At 32.4% G+C, this 19519-nt stretch overlaps 1 long non-coding RNA gene across 1 annotated transcript in view; it reads right to left on the bottom strand.

The window, feature by feature from the left end:
• LOC145668723 (uncharacterized) overlaps positions 1–17117 on the bottom strand; it is a 63938-nt gene extending 46821 nt beyond the window's left edge. The window contains exon 1 of the long non-coding RNA XR_014128080.1: positions 17016–17117. This is a non-coding gene — a long non-coding RNA (uncharacterized LOC145668723). The remainder of the gene's footprint in view (positions 1–17015) is intronic.
• Positions 17118–19519: the final 2402 nt, after the last annotated feature.

Here is a 19519-nt window from a genome sequence, read left to right as displayed (position 1 = left end):
GCCAACATACTTAAAACTAAATAACTCTTAAATGGATCGACATATTGAGGTGCTGTTTCCAAATCTAGTAACTGGTCATCAGGTATCACATGTCCCAAAATAATGTCCACCGAGGTCAAAGGTCAACATACTTAAAACCTAATTACTCGACAACTGAGCCATATATTGAGGTGCTGTTTCCAAATCTAGTAACTGGTCATCAACTACTACAAGTTCCAAAAGAATGATCATCGAGGTCAAAGGCCAAAATACTTAAAACCAAATAACTCTTAAACAGAGCAACGTTTTGAGGTGCTGTTTCCAAATCTAGTAACTGGTCATCAACTACTGGTCATCAGGTACCACATGTCCCAAAATAATGTCCACCGAGGTCAAAGGTCCAACATACTTAAAACTTAATAACACGAAAACTGAGTCACATATTGAGATGCTGTTTCCAAATCTAGTAATAGGTCATCAACTATTACATGTTCCAAAAGTACTCACTATCGAGGTCAATGGTCAAATATTTATGCCTTAATAACTTTAAACAAAACCTGTGTGACCTATTCAGTTTTGTACCAAGCAGAGAGAAGTGAAGAATGAATAAATATGACTGTCTTACTTCGAGAAAGAAAGCAAAGATATTTCATTTTTAACTAGCTGAGAATTTTAAATCATCTTGTATTATTTAAACAAACGAAAGGATAAATTTTATACCAATGAGAAATGCCATTTTATACCATTTTGTATTACTCCAATAAACGAAGGAATACCAGAAAAAAAGAAGTGAAGATTAGGTGGATTATTTTCTTTTGTACCAACGGGAAAAGAGAAGAAGAGCTACATTAACTAGCTCATTATGTACTGTTTAAACCTGGTCATCAACTACTACAAGTTCCAAAATAATGATCATCGAGGTCAAAGGTCAACATACTTAAACAAACGAAAGGATAAATTTTATACCAATGAGAAATGCCATTTTATACCATTTTGTATTACTCCAATAAACGAAGGAATACCAGAAAAAAAGAAGTGAAGATTAGGTGGAAAAGAGAAGAAGAGCTACATTAACTAGCTCATTATGTACTGTTTAAACAAACGAAAATTGACCATTATGTAACTTTTGAAATACTGAAATGTTCTATTTTTGTATCAATCAGAAAAACCCGAAGAAGGATCATTTTAACAAGTTCATAATTTCGATGTTCTACTTTTTATACCAACGAGAAAAAATGAACTAGCTGAATATTTAAATATACGAAAGAATAAATTTAAGTGACCTATTCAATTTTGTACCAATGAGAAATGGCTCAGCAAAAGGCAAAGAAGGACTATTTTAAACAATGGAGTATTTAGTTTTGCACCATTTTGGAGTATTCAAATAAACAAAGGAATTATAATTTGCGTCAACTCTAAAATCAATTAAACGAAGTAATGCATTTGAAAAACCGAAGTTGAGTATTTTATAACATTTTGTATTATTTCAACAACCAAAGGAATAAGCAAAAAAGGATCATTTTATATCATTTTAAACTAGTGTAATAAACGAAGGCATAAATATGAGTGAGCTATTTAATTTAACGAAAGAACAAAATTGTACTAACTAGAAAAAACCGAAGAAGGCCCATTTTAACTAACTGCTGAGAATTTCTGTACCTTTTTGTACTATTTAAACAAACGATGGAATAAATTTAAGTGACCTATTCAATTTTGTACCAATGAGAAAAAGCATTTAACTGGCTCAGAATTGAGTTGTCTATTTAGTTTTGTACCAACCTAAGAAGAAGGGCGAAGAAGGACTATTTTATAATTTTACTACTCAAATAAGCAATGGAGTATTTAGTTTTGCACCATTTTGGAGTATTCAAATTAACAAAGAACTTATAATTTGTGTCAACTCTAAAAACGGCCATTTTGTATTATTTCAACAAACAAAAGAAAAAGCAAAAAGGACCATTTTAAACTATTTAAATAAACGAAGGCATAAATATGAGTGAGCTATTTAATTTTGTAGCTGAGTATTTTAACGAAAGAACAAAATTGTACTAACTAGAAAAAACCGAAGAAGGCCCATTTTAACTAACTGCTGAGAATTTCTGTACCTTTTTGTACTATTTAAACAAACAAAGGGATAAATTTGAGTCACCAGTTTTTTTGTACTAACCAGAAAAATCGAAGAAGATACCTTTATACTAGCCCAATGAACGAAAGAACAAATTTGGGTGTTCTACTTTTTTATACCAAACAAGAAAGAACCATTTTGTACTACTTAAATAAACGAAAGAAAAAGCGAAAAAAAGACCTTTTTAACTAGCGCAGAATTTCTGTAACAAGAAAGAAAGCAAATATATGCCATATTAACTATTTAAATAAACGAAGGGATAAATATAAGTGATCTATTCCATTTTGTACCAAGGAGAAATGTCATTTTTATCTAACTTAGAATTTCTAGTGCATGTTGTATTATTTAAACAAAACGAAGGGCTAAATTTGAGAAAGCGAACGTGAACCATTTTACTCAAAATTTGGATGGAGTATTTAGCTTTGTATGAACCAGAAAAAAATGTAAAGAAGAACCATTTTAACTAACTCAGATCTTTATACCATTCTGTACTATTTTTGTACCAATCAGAAGAAAATCAAAGAAGGGTTATTTTAACTAGCCAAGCAGAAAAAAGGAAAGAATTAACACTTTGTACTAACCAGAAAAGGAGAAGAAGGATCAGCATTCTATACTTTTTATGCCATTTATTCGGGTGTCCTATATCTTTTTTTACCAACGAGAACCATTTTTAATTGACTTAGAATTTTATACCTTTTTGAAAAATTTGTATCAAATCGAAAAAAGCAAGGAAATACCATTTTAAATAGCTCAGCATGTTATAGCTTTTTTGTGTTTTTTAGTCTACCCAATTTAAACAAACAAAAGAATAAATTTGTGTGACCTATTCACTTTTCTAGCAAGCAGAAAAAGGAAAGAAAAATTTGAGTGGCTTAAGCAAAGAAGGTCAATGGTAACTAGCCTATTGAAGAGTGAATAAATTTTGTTTGCAATTAAAAAAGCGGAGAAGGTCTACTTTCTGTACCAAGCATAGAAAAACAAATTTGTTTGAGCTATTCACTTTTATAGCAAGCAGAAAAAGTATGAAAAAAAAAAGGGAAGAAGGTTCATTATAACAAGCTAGGTATTTTTATACCATTTTGTATTACGGGTGGTCTATTTCATTTTTGTACCAATCAGAATGTTATACCTTTGTGATGTTATATTTTTTGTGTCATCCAGAGAACAATTTAAATTGACTCTCCCGTCACTAAGAAAGGCTTATAAAATATTTCAAGTTAAGATTTAACAAACCAGAATTGTGTCATAATTGTGTAGAACAGACTCCATAGCAATTTGCGTAACATCATGCATGGCCATTTTTGATCACAACAGAAGAAGAGCAGATATTTAAGCAACGTTACGAATGCGTTACCTAACAGGTGTATTGCCTATTGCTCAACGATTCAATTATTTATAGACTTTCTTTCCTCGTCTAAGTCAAAAAAGACAAATATATATTTTTGCATTTATGTATTTTATTATAATGGAATATAAGTTTATGGAGTATATGTGGAAATAATAGAACATACATCATGATGTTATATTGCCTTGAAACATATTATTAAACACGGAGAATGCATAGAATGCTTGTATTGTAGATATATAAAATTATTTATTTGATTTGTTTTTGCTGAAGAGCAGAAAAAATGACTAGCAAGGAGATTGTTTATGTTTCACCTAGAGAAAAAGAAATGCAGCGTGAAAACGAGAAACCTATACTGTTAATCGAGCCGTCTGACCCCGATTTGCCAGATGAATTACGTGATAAAGTGAGAATCATATATCCAACACAAGAAATAGAAGAAGTGTATTATTTTAGACGCTATAATAGATATAATGATGAAATACTCCCGGAAAGTGATGATGACAGTGTTTCAAATATATCCTGTTTTGAACTGGAAGGTAATGAGTGTGACTGTACTAGTGAAACTATTAGTGATAGATGTGTTATACAATTATTTAATGAGTATACACCAAATTCAGTATTATTATGTGAAGCATGTTCTAAACATAATGAGAATGAAAAAGATCACAACTGTTTGCTGCAGTATGATTACGAATTATTGCAAAAGGTGTGGACGATCTTAATTAAACGTGAAATGAGAGAAAAAATCTATAAACTTTATATAGAGAAGCATTTTAAAAGTTGTAATATTAAGAACGCTTATACTTTGGAGAAAAAATTTAATCTGGTATATGAATACATTACAGAGTGTGATTATTATATCAACAAAATAGTAGAAATGTTTTTAGAGAAAGATAAACAATTATTTAATTCTGTAAATGAACACTGAGCTCACTGTAGCATATGCATTTGATTGTGTAAGAATAGAAGAACTTGAACTGTTAACTGGATCAATTTGTAGTACTGTAATATTAAGAATTTAATAGATAAGTAACATTGGACTCTGGCAACTGAATTGTCAGGGAGAGTCAATTTAAATTGTTCTCTGGATGACACAAAAAATATAACATCACAAAGGTATAACATTCTGATTGGTACAAAAATGAAATAGACCACCCGTAATACAAAATGGTATAAAAATACCTAGCTTGTTATAATGAACCTTCTTCCCTTTTTTTCATACTTTTTCTGCTTGCTATAAAAGTGAATAGCTCAAACAAATTTGTTTTTCTATGCTTGGTACAGAAAGTAGACCTTCTCCGCTTTTTTAATTGCAAACAAAATTTATTCACTCTTCAATAGGCTAGTTACCATTGACCTTCTTTGCTTAAGCCACTCAAATTTTTCTTTCCTTTTTCTGCTTGCTAGAAAAGTGAATAGGTCACACAAATTTATTCTTTTGTTTGTTTAAATTGGGTAGACTAAAAAACACAAAAAAGCTATAACATGCTGAGCTATTTAAAATGGTATTTCCTTGCTTTTTTCGATTTGATACAAATTTTTCAAAAAGGTATAAAATTCTAAGTCAATTAAAAATGGTTCTCGTTGGTAAAAAAAGATATAGGACACCCGAATAAATGGCATAAAAAGTATAGAATGCTGATCCTTCTTCTCCTTTTCTGGTTAGTACAAAGTGTTAATTCTTTCCTTTTTTCTGCTTGGCTAGTTAAAATAACCCTTCTTTGATTTTCTTCTGATTGGTACAAAAAATAGTACAGAATGGTATAAAGATCTGAGTTAGTTAAAATGGTTCTTCTTTACATTTTTTTCTGGTTCATACAAAGCTAAATACTCCATCCAAATTTTGAGTAAAATGGTTCACGTTCGCTTTCTCAAATTTAGCCCTTCGTTTTGTTTAAATAATACAACATGCACTAGAAATTCTAAGTTAGATAAAAATGACATTTCTCCTTGGTACAAAATGGAATAGATCACTTATATTTATCCCTTCGTTTATTTAAATAGTTAATATGGCATATATTTGCTTTCTTTCTTGTTACAGAAATTCTGCGCTAGTTAAAAAGGTCTTTTTTTCGCTTTTTCTTTCGTTTATTTAAGTAGTACAAAATGGTTCTTTCTTGTTTGGTATAAAAAAGTAGAACACCCAAATTTGTTCTTTCGTTCATTGGGCTAGTATAAAGGTATCTTCTTCGATTTTTCTGGTTAGTACAAAAAAACTGGTGACTCAAATTTATCCCTTTGTTTGTTTAAATAGTACAAAAAGGTACAGAAATTCTCAGCAGTTAGTTAAAATGGGCCTTCTTCGGTTTTTTCTAGTTAGTACAATTTTGTTCTTTCGTTAAAATACTCAGCTACAAAATTAAATAGCTCACTCATATTTATGCCTTCGTTTATTTAAATAGTTTAAAATGGTCCTTTTTGCTTTTTCTTTTGTTTGTTGAAATAATACAAAATGGCCGTTTTTAGAGTTGACACAAATTATAAGTTCTTTGTTAATTTGAATACTCCAAAATGGTGCAAAACTAAATACTCCATTGCTTATTTGAGTAGTAAAATTATAAAATAGTCCTTCTTCGCCCTTCTTCTTAGGTTGGTACAAAACTAAATAGACAACTCAATTCTGAGCCAGTTAAATGCTTTTTCTCATTGGTACAAAATTGAATAGGTCACTTAAATTTATTCCATCGTTTGTTTAAATAGTACAAAAAGGTACAGAAATTCTCAGCAGTTAGTTAAAATGGGCCTTCTTCGGTTTTTTCTAGTTAGTACAATTTTGTTCTTTCGTTAAATTAAATAGCTCACTCATATTTATGCCTTCGTTTATTACACTAGTTTAAAATGATATAAAATGATCCTTTTTTGCTTATTCCTTTGGTTGTTGAAATAATACAAAATGTTATAAAATACTCAACTTCGGTTTTTCAAATGCATTACTTCGTTTAATTGATTTTAGAGTTGACACAAATTATAATTCCTTTGTTTATTTGAATACTCCAAAATGGTGCAAAACTAAATACTCCATTGTTTAAAATAGTCCTTCTTTGCCTTTTGCTGAGCCATTTCTCATTGGTACAAAATTGAATAGGTCACTTAAATTTATTCTTTCGTATATTTAAATATTCAGCTAGTTCATTTTTTCTCGTTGGTATAAAAAGTAGAACATCGAAATTATGAACTTGTTAAAATGATCCTTCTTCGGGTTTTTCTGATTGATACAAAAATAGAACATTTCAGTATTTCAAAAGTTACATAATGGTCAATTTTCGTTTGTTTAAACAGTACATAATGAGCTAGTTAATGTAGCTCTTCTTCTCTTTTCCACCTAATCTTCACTTCTTTTTTTCTGGTATTCCTTCGTTTATTGGAGTAATACAAAATGGTATAAAATGGCATTTCTCATTGGTATAAAATTTATCCTTTCGTTTGTTTAAGTATGTTGACCTTTGACCTCGATGATCATTATTTTGGAACTTGTAGTAGTTGATGACCAGGTTTAAACAGTACATAATGAGCTAGTTAATGTAGCTCTTCTTCTCTTTTCCCGTTGGTACAAAAGAAAATAATCCACCTAATCTTCACTTCTTTTTTTCTGGTATTCCTTCGTTTATTGGAGTAATACAAAATGGTATAAAATGGCATTTCTCATTGGTATAAAATTTATCCTTTCGTTTGTTTAAATAATACAAGATGATTTAAAATTCTCAGCTAGTTAAAAATGAAATATCTTTGCTTTCTTTCTCGAAGTAAGACAGTCATATTTATTCATTCTTCACTTCTCTCTGCTTGGTACAAAACTGAATAGGTCACACAGGTTTTGTTTAAAGTTATTAAGGCATAAATATTTGACCATTGACCTCGATAGTGAGTACTTTTGGAACATGTAATAGTTGATGACCTATTACTAGATTTGGAAACAGCATCTCAATATGTGACTCAGTTTTCGTGTTATTAAGTTTTAAGTATGTTGGACCTTTGACCTCGGTGGACATTATTTTGGGACATGTAGTACCTGATGACCAGTAGTTGATGACCAGTTACTAGATTTGGAAACAGCACCTCAAAACGTTGCTCTGTTTAAGAGTTATTTGGTTTTAAGTATTTTGGCCTTTGACCTCGATGATCATTCTTTTGGAACTTGTAGTAGTTGATGACCAGTTACTAGATTTGGAAACAGCACCTCAATATATGGCTCAGTTGTCGAGTAATTAGGTTTTAAGTATGTTGACCTTTGACCTCGGTGGACATTATTTTGGGACATGTGATACCTGATGACCAGTTACTAGATTTGGAAACAGCACCTCAATATGTCGATCCATTTAAGAGTTATTTAGTTTTAAGTATGTTGGCCTTTGACCTCGATGACCACTAATTTTGGGACATGTAGTAGTTGGTGACCGATTACTAAATGTGGAAACAGCACCTCAATATGTCGATCCATTTAAGAGTTATTTGGTTTTAAGTATGTTGGCCTTTGACCTCGATGACCACTAATTTTGGGACATGTAGTAGTTGGTGACCGATTACTAAATGTGGAAACAGCACCTGAGTATGTGGCTCCGTTTTCGAGTTTTGACCTTTGACCTCGATGATCAGTATTTTGGAACTTGTAGTAGTTGGTGGCCGATTACTAAATGTGGAAACAGCACCTGAATATGTGGCTCAGTTTTCGTGTTATTAGGTTTTAAGTATTTTGACCTTTGACCTCAATGATCATTATTTTTGGAACTTGTAGTAGTTGATGACCAGTTACTAGATTTGGAAACAGCACTTCAATATGTGTCTCAGTTGTCGAGTTATTAGGTTTTAAGTATGTTGACCTTTGACCTCGATGATCAGTATTTTGGAACTAGTAGTAGTTGATGCCCAATTACTAGATTTGGAAACAGCACCTCAATATTTTGCTCAGTTTTCGAGTTATTAGGTTTTAAGTATTTTTGGCCTTTGACCTCGATGACCATTATTTTTGGAACTTGTAGTACCTGATGACCAATTGCTAAATGTGGAAACACCACCTCAATATGTGGCTCCGTTTTCGAGTAATTAGGTTTTAAGTACTGTGACCTTTGACCTTGATGACCACTATTTTGGAACTTGCACTAGTTGATGACCAATTACTAAATGTGGAAACAGCACCTCGATATGTTGTTTTGTTTTTGAGTTTGACCTTTGTTCACGATGGTCAGTAGTTTGGTATTATCTGCTCTGCTATGTAATTTCAATTAGGGGTGGAAAAAATGGTCTTCAAAGCACCCTCTAAAATGATTATCTGTAGACCGTGGGTGTTCGATTGTAATCTTTGCTCGTTATGTTAAAATAAGTGTTGAAATGAGTTATCTGCTATGTTACGTATTCTTATGTCATTTCTGTTATGTTAAAATAGGGGTTGAAAAATATGCTCATAAAAGGGAACGAGTTCACCCCTGGGTTAAAAAATATGCTCATAAAAGGGAACGAGTTCACCCCTTAAAATGGAGGTCGTAAAAGAGAACTAGTACACCCTTTAAAAAGTGCTCATAAAAGAGAACGAGTTCACCCTGCTATGTTATGTAGTCTTCTGCTCTTTTATGTTAAAATAGTGCTATGTGTTATCTGCTCTTCTATGTGTTATCTGCTATGTTCAGAATAGGGGTTGGAAAATATGCTCATAAAAGGGAACGAGTACACCCTTGCTATGTTATGTGTTCGTAATCTTATATGTTATCTGTTATGTTACAATAGTGCTATGTGTTATCTTCTCTTCTGTGTGTTCATAATCTCAGTGTAATTTCTGCTATGTTAAAATAAGGGTTGAAAAAATATGCTCATAAAAGGGAATGAATACACCCTTGTTATGTTACGTACTCTTATGTATTATCTGCTCTGCTGTATGTTACGTAGTGTTATGAGTTATCTTCTCTTCTATGTGTTCGTAATTAAAATAGGAGTTGAAAAATATGCTCGTAAAAGGGAACGAGTACACCCTCTAAAATGGAGGTCGTAAAAGAGAACGAGTACACCCCCTAAAAAGTGCTCGTAAAAGGGAACGAATTCACCCCTAAAATGGAGGTCGTAAAAGGCCGTGGGCTCACGGTGCACGGTGCTCGATTTCTCGTATCCTCCCTGTGTCTTCCGGCATAGTGTGTCAGGCGGCACTGGGAAACTCGTTGTCTGCTTCAGGCGGGACCGAGAAAGTGGGTACAGGGTCAGTGGCGCAGAACCCGCATTTTATTACTACTATCCCCCATAGCTTCCTAAACTAAACATACATTTGTGCACTTTCTTTTTAATAAACCTACACTTGTTTAACAGGGAAAAGATTATGTAGCATCATGAACATTTGATTTTACACTTCATAAAACAATCTATCATTTTTATCTGAAGTATTTTACAATTACTTATCGGTTTTACAATTACTTATCGAGTACAGAATAATACTTGTTCAATACTACCTAGACGTAGTGGCTTGTACTATTGGACTCCCCGCTCCACAAGAAAAAAAATTCTGGTTGTATGCCTGGTCTAAAGCGATACCTCAAGTACACAAGTTCAAAAGGTAATGTGAGAAACTATAAAATTCACAAATTAACAAATATGTATATGAAACAAATTCTTGGTATAATGAAACCAGCACATTTAAAACTTCCAATTTTAAACATAAATAGTACCGTACTCGTATAAAACCCTGCTTCGATTCCATATTTATGAGGTTATGGTGCCTAACACCGTGTCCCTGGGTTTTCTCGTTTTCTCTATATTTTCCATGCACTTTAGCGGCAATCCATAAACATTATTATTATTATTATTATTATTATTATTATTATTATTATTATTATTATTATTATTATTATTATTATTATTATTATTATTATTGTGAATAACTCGAAGACAATAAAGAATATAAAAAAGGTATACTTGCAGGCCACAAATTTAAGTGTTCATTTTGTCATTCATAATTGTTGGGTACCCAAATTTATACTCTATATAATTACTTTAAAGCAATTACTGGTTCACTGTCTTGGTCCGTTTATTTATTTATTTTTTTTCTAATGTTCATCATTACCTTTAAGTTATTCACTACAATAATAAAATGGAGTGAGCTTAGATTTAAAAAAAAGTCTTAAAGTTTTCGTATTATTTCAATAAATCGAAAAGAGTATTATATAACCGTATTGTTTAATTTGACGGATTATCTTTTTTTATCACAGACTTTGGAACATCATTGATTTAAACTTATCTGTCCGCAAAAAAAGAAAATAAAAAAGTAGGTTATATAGAAAGTTATCATGTACAGTATACAACAGTGAGTAAAAGTTTACTGATATCAACTAATAAATAATTCGGTTAAGTAAATAAAATGCACCAACAAGTTAAAAGATTTTTAGTCTCAGTTGAAAAGGAGGACAATAACAGGAATGTTTAACAATGGATATGAATGAATATTGGAAGCAAGGTTGTTGCGTCATTTTTGTGGCACTAAATTCTAAAGTAAATTTATAAGATCACTGATGTAGATGTGTGAATTATATGTCCAGTACAAAATAAGTAATTTTATGCTAATTGAGACTTTTGTCATATCAGGTATAGTGATATCCCAGTATACACGTAGCAACATTAGTAGTAGACCTTAAAAGTGTATTATGAAATGATGTTTCATTGTTTCTGAATATTTCAACTCCTATTAATGAGTTAGAAACATAAACTTGTTACTCTTTTTGAGAAGTGGTGGATCCAGGGAGAGTGTGGTGTGGGTGACCATCCCCCCCCCCAAAAAAAAAGGCTACGTTTTACAATAAACTAAGATATGTAACACTTAAAAGCAATTTAATATTACATTGCAACTATTGTATAGCATATCATGTGTTAAATCTACCAACAAAAATATAACAAATCATGCACGTACATCACTTGCTATACTGTGCATTGAAAATTTATATTATGCCTGTACTATATATGTATTTTGTTCTGATGTAAAACTCCATATTTTGAGTCTGCGTTCTTCGTCCAGGAAACGATCCGCCTTCTCCAAACGACCCTTCTATGTCCCTTAGTGTATCTCTAGTGCCTAATTCTCATGCTAACTTTATAGGTCATTTGGCCAACCATAATTGAATTGATTTCTGTTAAAAGAGCGTATGTAACATTTTTCACAATTTTAACTTTTTATTTAAAAAAAAGAAAGAAAAACAAATGAATATTTTAGAGGTAAATGTAACAATCTGTGATATAAGGACGTGTGTTATAAATATATGGCATTTTTTTCTTTTTCTTTTTTTTTTAAATAAACCAAACTGTTTGTAAGAAAACAGTTTTTGTCATTTTCGGACAAAATTTTTTTATTGCACATACGTTCTTTTAACAGAAAGCGATTCAATTCTTCGTTATAATCAGACAGTTTAAAAAATAAATGTAATCTTAGTTTTATGTCTCAGGATTTAGACAAAAGGAGACGGGTGATTAATGAAAGTGAATTATTAAGAAATCATTTGGTGGAACGGCAATGTGAGAGGAAACAGAAAACCTCGAGAGAACTCACAGGCACGATGTTGTCCACTACAAACTCAGATAATCTGGGATCGAACCAGAGTTCTGAAGTGCGAAGTGTGAGTGCTCTACAATTTAGCCACTGGCGTCCTATAATTATCCCCTTTAGATTTAGGGAGACAGATGATTAAAGCAAGTGAATGATAATGGAAGAATTGGTGGAATGAGAATGTGGGGAAGAAACAGAAGTGACCTGAGAAAATCCACGGACATGATGCTGTCCACCACAAACTTGCTTGGTCAGGAATCGAACGAGGGATCCCACGCAGTAAAGATAAGCAGTTAGCTACTAAGCCACCGTGCCCCCGGAAGAGAACGAGAAAATAAGCCTAAATCAAAACTAGCGAAAGTACACGACAGCTTCTCAAATGGCAGTAAGTGATCAACCAGTGATAATAGAAATGATGATGACGATTATGTAAAATTTTATCTGATAAAACATATGTAATATCAATTAGTGTTCTAGCAGAACATGTTAACGCATTAGTGCCTATAAGTGAATTAAGTGATGCAAGATTCACAAACAAAAAAATAACAATCAATTAAAGTAACGATACATCCAAGTGTATGTTTACAACGTTTAAAACGTGTAACAAATATGCATATTTTACACCCGCATATTAGTGCATACTTCCCTCATTTTAAGCGAATTAAATCAGTGAATGAAGAAACAATGAAAACTTACTCGTAAACTGTCAACTGTTCAAAACAGACTAACTAATGCGAGTATTATGTCTCACATAAATCCATTTATGAAAGTGCTAAAGGGTACAATAAACTTTGAAGTACCGGTATTAATTTGATGTGTTATTATTATTATTATTATTATTATTATTATTATTATTATTATTATTATTATTATTATTATTATTATTATTATTATTATTATTATTATTATTGTTTTAATCTACAGTATTACGTATCAGTAACACAACAGGCTTTCCCTGCCTAATTATAGCGTTGCTTATACATAAAAAAACTAGCTTATTTGTGTTATAGAGATCACGAAATGTTTCATAGATAAGTTAATAAAATTTAATTACCTTCCGTACTCTAAAACTTTTCTTGACATTTTTTTTTAAATAACGAAGTATTAAAATATATTTGTAACCAGGAAACAAAGTTTTGTAGGACGAAAAAGTTACATAAAATGAAAAGAAAATAAAGAAAAAATAAAGTACGTCATACTCAAGGTCGATTGATAAGATTAGCAACAACTTATTATATTATAAGGTACCTACTTTTCTATGAACTTTCTCCTTTATATATATACACGTAAAACAAAGAACATTGTCTACTCTTTACGTGCCATATTTACTCGAATATAAGCGGCTACCGTACTTTTTGTTTCTTAAACATACTTTTGTATAAGGCTAAAATTTTTAAGTGGTACATATAACATAATACACCTTTAAACAAAAGATATATATATATATATATATATATATATATATATATATATATATATATATATATATATATATATATATATATATATATATATAACATTAATAACAATAACAATAACATTACAACAATATTAGTACCATATTTTAGGGATTCTAGATTTTCAGGCTAAAAAAACCGGGATACCCTATGAAAATTTACAGTATAGTCATATATTTTTTTGTACTAAAATATCAGAATTAAATAATAGTCAACACTCACTAAAGGGAATGATAGACAATAGATTATTCATGTTAGTTGAGAATCGACGACTAATAAAAGAGTAGATTATTCCTATTAGTTGAGAATCGATGATTAATAAAAGTTAGTGTATCACTACCAAATTATCAAACAATTTAACGTTTTTTTTTTCTTATTCGCTATCTAATCCTCGACTGCTGCTTTCTTCTTTGAAAGAATGGAAATGCTTGTCTCTTAGGTGCACCCATCACTTGTATCAGATTATAGTATCTTCCGTTTTGTCTAATCTCTAAAACATTGGAAATTCCCTTTTTTTTTTTTTAACGAAACTTCAATGATGTCCAAAGGTATTGAGTTTCATTCATCAAATATCCAATTAGGGATTTTTTTTTTTTTCAGTGTCAGCCTGTAGTGTTCTTATGCGGGTGCTTGTATCCACATCACAAACGGATTCTCAAAACCGATCAAAATTTCGAGGAGAGCTCTTATATTCGAATAATTACACTATATTAATTCCTGTTTTTTATGTTTGTTACGTCTCTCAACCTACTCTTGAGGTTGAGGACTCCGAAAATCGAACTTGAAACCACAATCCCCAAAGGCAAATGAGCTAGCTTGTATTTCAGCAGCTGGAAAAATGTATTTGATACTATTGTGGATAGCAACAACTTAATATACTTTCTAAATTTAATTTATTTAAAAAGCAACTGAAAACTATTATTTTTTTGTAGAATTACTCATTAGCACTCTGGAAATCAATACATAAGTTTTAGATAAGGAAAAGGACGGAAGTACTGCTGAGATCTTATTTGATATAATAACACCATATAAATATCGAGCGGAAATGTGAATGAAGTCATCTAGCAAAAGTGTTTAGTCATGGATCCGATATTTCGCAAATATGCTTCAAAACAGAAAATAAGAAGAAAAGGAAAAGAAATATAAAAAAAGATAACTTACGTCCTCCTAGTACCGACATCTTACAATACTATTCAACAATTCAGCATTTTGTATAAAGGACGGTTATATGTATGTTGTATTTCTGACAACACTACTTGGATTTTTTTTTTCTGGTACAGCAAACATTAAAATTTGGATCCACCTAGAATGATATAAAAGTGAGCTCCTAGAAAAGTATGAAATATTGAATTTGGGTCCCTTATCGTTTAAAACTGTAATAAACATTTTAATTACTTTTTAAGGTACTCAGTATTTTATTGAAATAGGACCCAGATTACAAGTATGCTTCATCGTAGGGAAATATGGCAAATTCTAAAGTTAATTTCAGTTCTTTGCCCATTCTTCGCAAGTTAAATTGAGGGGACAATGTTTTTGACACAACATACATACCTGACATGAAAGAAGTGAAACTAAATTTTAAAAGAACGCGGTGGAATAAATGAGAAAAGGTTTAAACTTGTCTCCCGGAAAAGTTAAGAAAATGAGATACGCCCTTTTGTCTGGAGAGGGACGATATATGCATTGCTCACTTTGTAGATTGAAGTTCATTAACTCCTAATTCAAATACCTTCCCAATTACTGCTGCGTTAACCTAACAGCTATATAACGAAAAATAAAAAAAGAACAAAAAGATAAAAAGAGGAGACTTATTCACGATTGCTTATGAGATATGAATCCTGACCACTTAATGGATAATATACTAAATTCCATGAAAGTTATATCGATCTGAACCTGCCAAATTATTTAATACGTGTATTTGGCTGGAATTTTGAGGTCTCTAACAGCACTGAGCTCCTTCGTGGCTAAGCGGTTAGCGTACGCACCTTTAGAGTGGGAGACCCGGGTTCGATTCCCGACGGGAGCTCATGTGATTCGGATTCCACGTTAATCAGTAGGTCCACGTCTCATATAGTCTCGCTGCTGAACGAGACGTTAAACTCAAAAGTCAATCAATCAATCTCTACCAGCACTGAGCTTGTACACAAGATGTTATTGACCTAGGATCCGTAGCCTATGTAATTTAACGGGCATAGAACCCGGGTATTCTGCACAAAATAGGAAAAAAAACAAAGCATTTTGTAGATGAGTAATATATAACAAGCACAAAGGTTCCAATCATTATTGTTCCCGGTTTCCGAAACAGGGTTTCTGTGTAACTGATTTTCAAAATAGGATTATTTCAAATTTTCTCAGTACCATGATTCAATGTTAAAAAAAAAAAACACTACTTCTCCATGTGTTGTAGAATCGAATATGGAAGAATACATATCCAAAGGACTGTTTGTCTAGTGGCTAGCGCGCGCGTTTTTAGTTTTTGGGGTGCCGGGTTAGATTCCCAGTGGGAGAGCTTTGAAAAATTTAACGTCTTACGGTGGTTCTGATTCCACTTTAAACCGTAGGTCTTCGTCTCATATAGCCTTGGTGGTGAATAGAGACGATAAATTCCACCCAAAATTCAAAGGAACCATGCTAAAAATTTAAGTATAAAACGGTTTTAATTTATCTCAGTAAAATATCTTCCAATCTTTATGTTTACATTCTTATGTGCCAATCTTCCAATCCTTATGTTTACATTCTTATGTGCCCATGCTACAAAACAGTTTTGAGATAACTACTATCAAAGAAAGAAACAATAGGCAGCCAAAAATGGGCCTATATGCAGCCAAACCGGAGAAAATTTAACATAGAACTTGCCAGTCTCGCAATCAGAAGGCTCCAGTTCGGTTCCCGAACCATCTTGTTCGAGGACTATAAATTCCTCCGAAGTTACTTTAGACAGATTTCAGGTAAACATTTTGAATTCATCAAGGCCTATCAAATTCCTAACGTCTTAATGCACTGACCATATGAAACAAATCAACTAAGATATATTATCAAGTAAGATTCTTTTTAATCAAAAAGGATTATTAATAAGAAAAAAATATGATAATTTCTTAAAAATAACTATTTTCTACGAAGAAAAGTGCCTCCAGTCAGAAAATTCTTGCAGCACAACTGTGGACAAAATATGATGCCAAATATAATTCATCATATCGGCGCGAAATTTGATTTCTTTCTTACAAAATGACACTAATACATCTTATCTCATTATTTTCTGTACGAATGACTATTTATTTATTGCTATAACACATTCTTAAAAGGATTTAAGATGTTAAGAAAACATCTTATTCGACTTTCATAATAAATAATTCATGAACCAACCCTTTCTTGCATCGGAATATGGAGTATGATGATCCAGCAGATGAAATTGATGACACTAACGAAACTTGTTATCGGTTTAGTTTGTTCTTAAATAAATAAATAATAAGCAGTTAAAATAATAATTTGCACCAGTACACTACACAAAATAAACACTAGAAAACTGTGATAAATCTAAGTACACCTCCACTAGGGTGAAAAAATCAACGGATGGAGATCTTATTCAACTACACGTACTCACAGCTTCCTCTCCGCCGAGATCCCAGGCAACCAGCTGTATTCCCTCACAATGTCAATGATCCGCGTCTTCTGCTGCTACGCTCGTACCTGCGAGCTGCAATACGCCATTCACTGCCACACAGGGTTGCCAGAATAACTTTGTAAACAATCAGACTCTCACTACACAAACCGTTACAAGTTTCGTATACGGAATGCCCGCATTCTGCGGTAACTGCTGTCAAATTTTGTCAAGGAACGTTTAGTAGCTCTTATTACATTGTTAGAGTCATGCAGTGAGAGTTATAATGTTGTGTTGTTAGTTCGTCCGCCCACCTGTCCATTACTCAGCATGTAAACTCTAGAGCTGATGCAATTTTTTAAATTCTGTTTTTCTTTCCTTTTCTTTTTTCTTTTTGCACTAAATAGAGCGGTTATCTCGTCTGAGTTTGTTAGTGGAGTAAATCCGTTAACGTATTAACAGATAACGGCGATAGGCCTATTATTGTGGCTATCTATAGACCCGTCCCATAAAAGCAAGCGAATTTTCGACTTTTTTAATTATTATTTATTTATTTATTTTGCAACAAATGACTAGAGCAATTAACTCGACTAAGTTCGTTAATAGAGTCAATCCATTAAACTATTAACGAGTAACGGAGACTTTAATATTTTGAATTCAGGTCTATACCAATGGCAGATCTAGGCCGGGGCTGGGGCGGCCTAGCCCCTCCCCCAATGTTTGGGGGAACAAAAATGATTTAAGTTATTATTTATATATTTTTGGAAGTTTATAAATTCATGATATATCTACCATAGTCTGGATTATGGCTGCCCCCCCCCCCCCCTTAGTTTTCACTTTCTGGATCCGCTTCTAGCCTACATCATACACGTAACTAAATTTTTGAATGATTTTTGCAACAGATAACGAGAGTAGTGATTCTCAACCGATGTGTCGCCTTACACTGGTGTGTCACACAGCCCCGTGAAATGTGTCGCGAAATTTTAAAATTTATAAATCATGAAGTATTTAATAACAATTTGTTAAAATCGAGAGAGACTGTACCAGTCAACACCTCCAGCGGTAGCAATATTACTCGGTGCTATATACCCATATAGAGTCGTTATAAAAACTAATTGGTTTCACTATAATAATAATAATAATAATAATAATAATAATAATAATAATAATAATAATAATAATAATAATAATAATAATAATAATAATAATAAAATTATATTGCAATAAATGACTAGAGCAATTATCTCGACTATGTTCGTTAATAGAGTCAATTCGTTAACCTATTAACGAATAACGGAGACTTCAACAATAGCTATCAATACTCTGTACACCATATAGGTAAGCAGCGGTAAAAATGAGAGAGAACGCGAGGGACGTCGTTCCCAAACTTCCAAAAATATCTAAAGCTTTCCCCCACTTCCTAAAAATACAATGGGAAAGGTAGGCACGAAGGACAGCTTAACATCATGCGTCCCCCTACTTTTTCAGATTCACTTTTACCCCTGCATGCATGTAAGCGAATTTTTGAACTGTTTCTGCAACAGATGGCTAGATCAATGACCTCGGCCGAGTTCGTTCGTTAATGGAGTCAATCCGTTAACGTAATAACGGATAATGTCAACTTTAACGAAAAAGTGTTACCTCTAACACATGCATATCCCATGTATGTTAGCGAATTTTTCATTTTCTTTTGTAACAGATAGCTCGAGCAATTATCTCGGCCGAGTTCGTTCGTTAACGGAGTCAATCCGTTAACGTAATAACGGATAATGTCAACTTTAACGAAAAAGTGTTACCTCTAACACATGCATATCCCATGTATGTTAGCGAATTTTTCATTTTCTTTTGTAACAGATAGCTCGAGCAATTATCTCGGCCGAGTTCGTTCGTTAACGGAGTCAATCCGTTAACGTAATAACGGATAATGTCAACTTTAACGAAAAAGTGTTACCTCTAACACATGCATATCCCATGTATGTTAGCGAATTTTTCATTTTCTTTTGTAACAGATAGCTCGAGCAATTATCTCGGCCGAGTTCGTTCGTTAACGGAGTGAATCCGTTAACGTAATAACGGATAATGTCAACTTTAACGAAAAAGTGTTACCTCTAACACATGCATATCTCATGTATGTTAGCGAATTTTTCATTTTCTTTTGTAACAGATAGCTCGAGCAATTATCGCCGCCGAATTCGTAAATGGAGTAAATTCGTTAACACATTACCGGGTAACGGTAACAACCAAAAATGTAGAAAGTGAGAAAAGTAGTATCCACAAAACGCTATTAAATAAACTAATAACCCGTGTCAAAATATTTTCTTGTACACCAGAAATTTGGGTGCGCAGTTGATGACGTCATAAGTGTTGAGCATCCAAATTTATACACGAACTATATGAAATGTTCTCAAAACAATTAATAGTTCGTATAATACTATTTTGTGAATGTTGTCTCCCTTACTTTCCACATTTGTGATATTCTTCATTGTCTCTACACCAATCTACA

The sequence above is a fragment of the Thermobia domestica genome, chromosome 13 (genome assembly GCF_964235325.1).
Source record: "Thermobia domestica chromosome 13, izTheDome1.hap1.1, whole genome shotgun sequence".
Lineage (NCBI taxonomy): Eukaryota > Metazoa > Arthropoda > Insecta > Zygentoma > Lepismatidae > Thermobia > Thermobia domestica.
The sequence above is the reverse complement of the archived record's forward strand: the minus strand, read 5'-3'. Positions and strand labels throughout refer to the sequence as shown.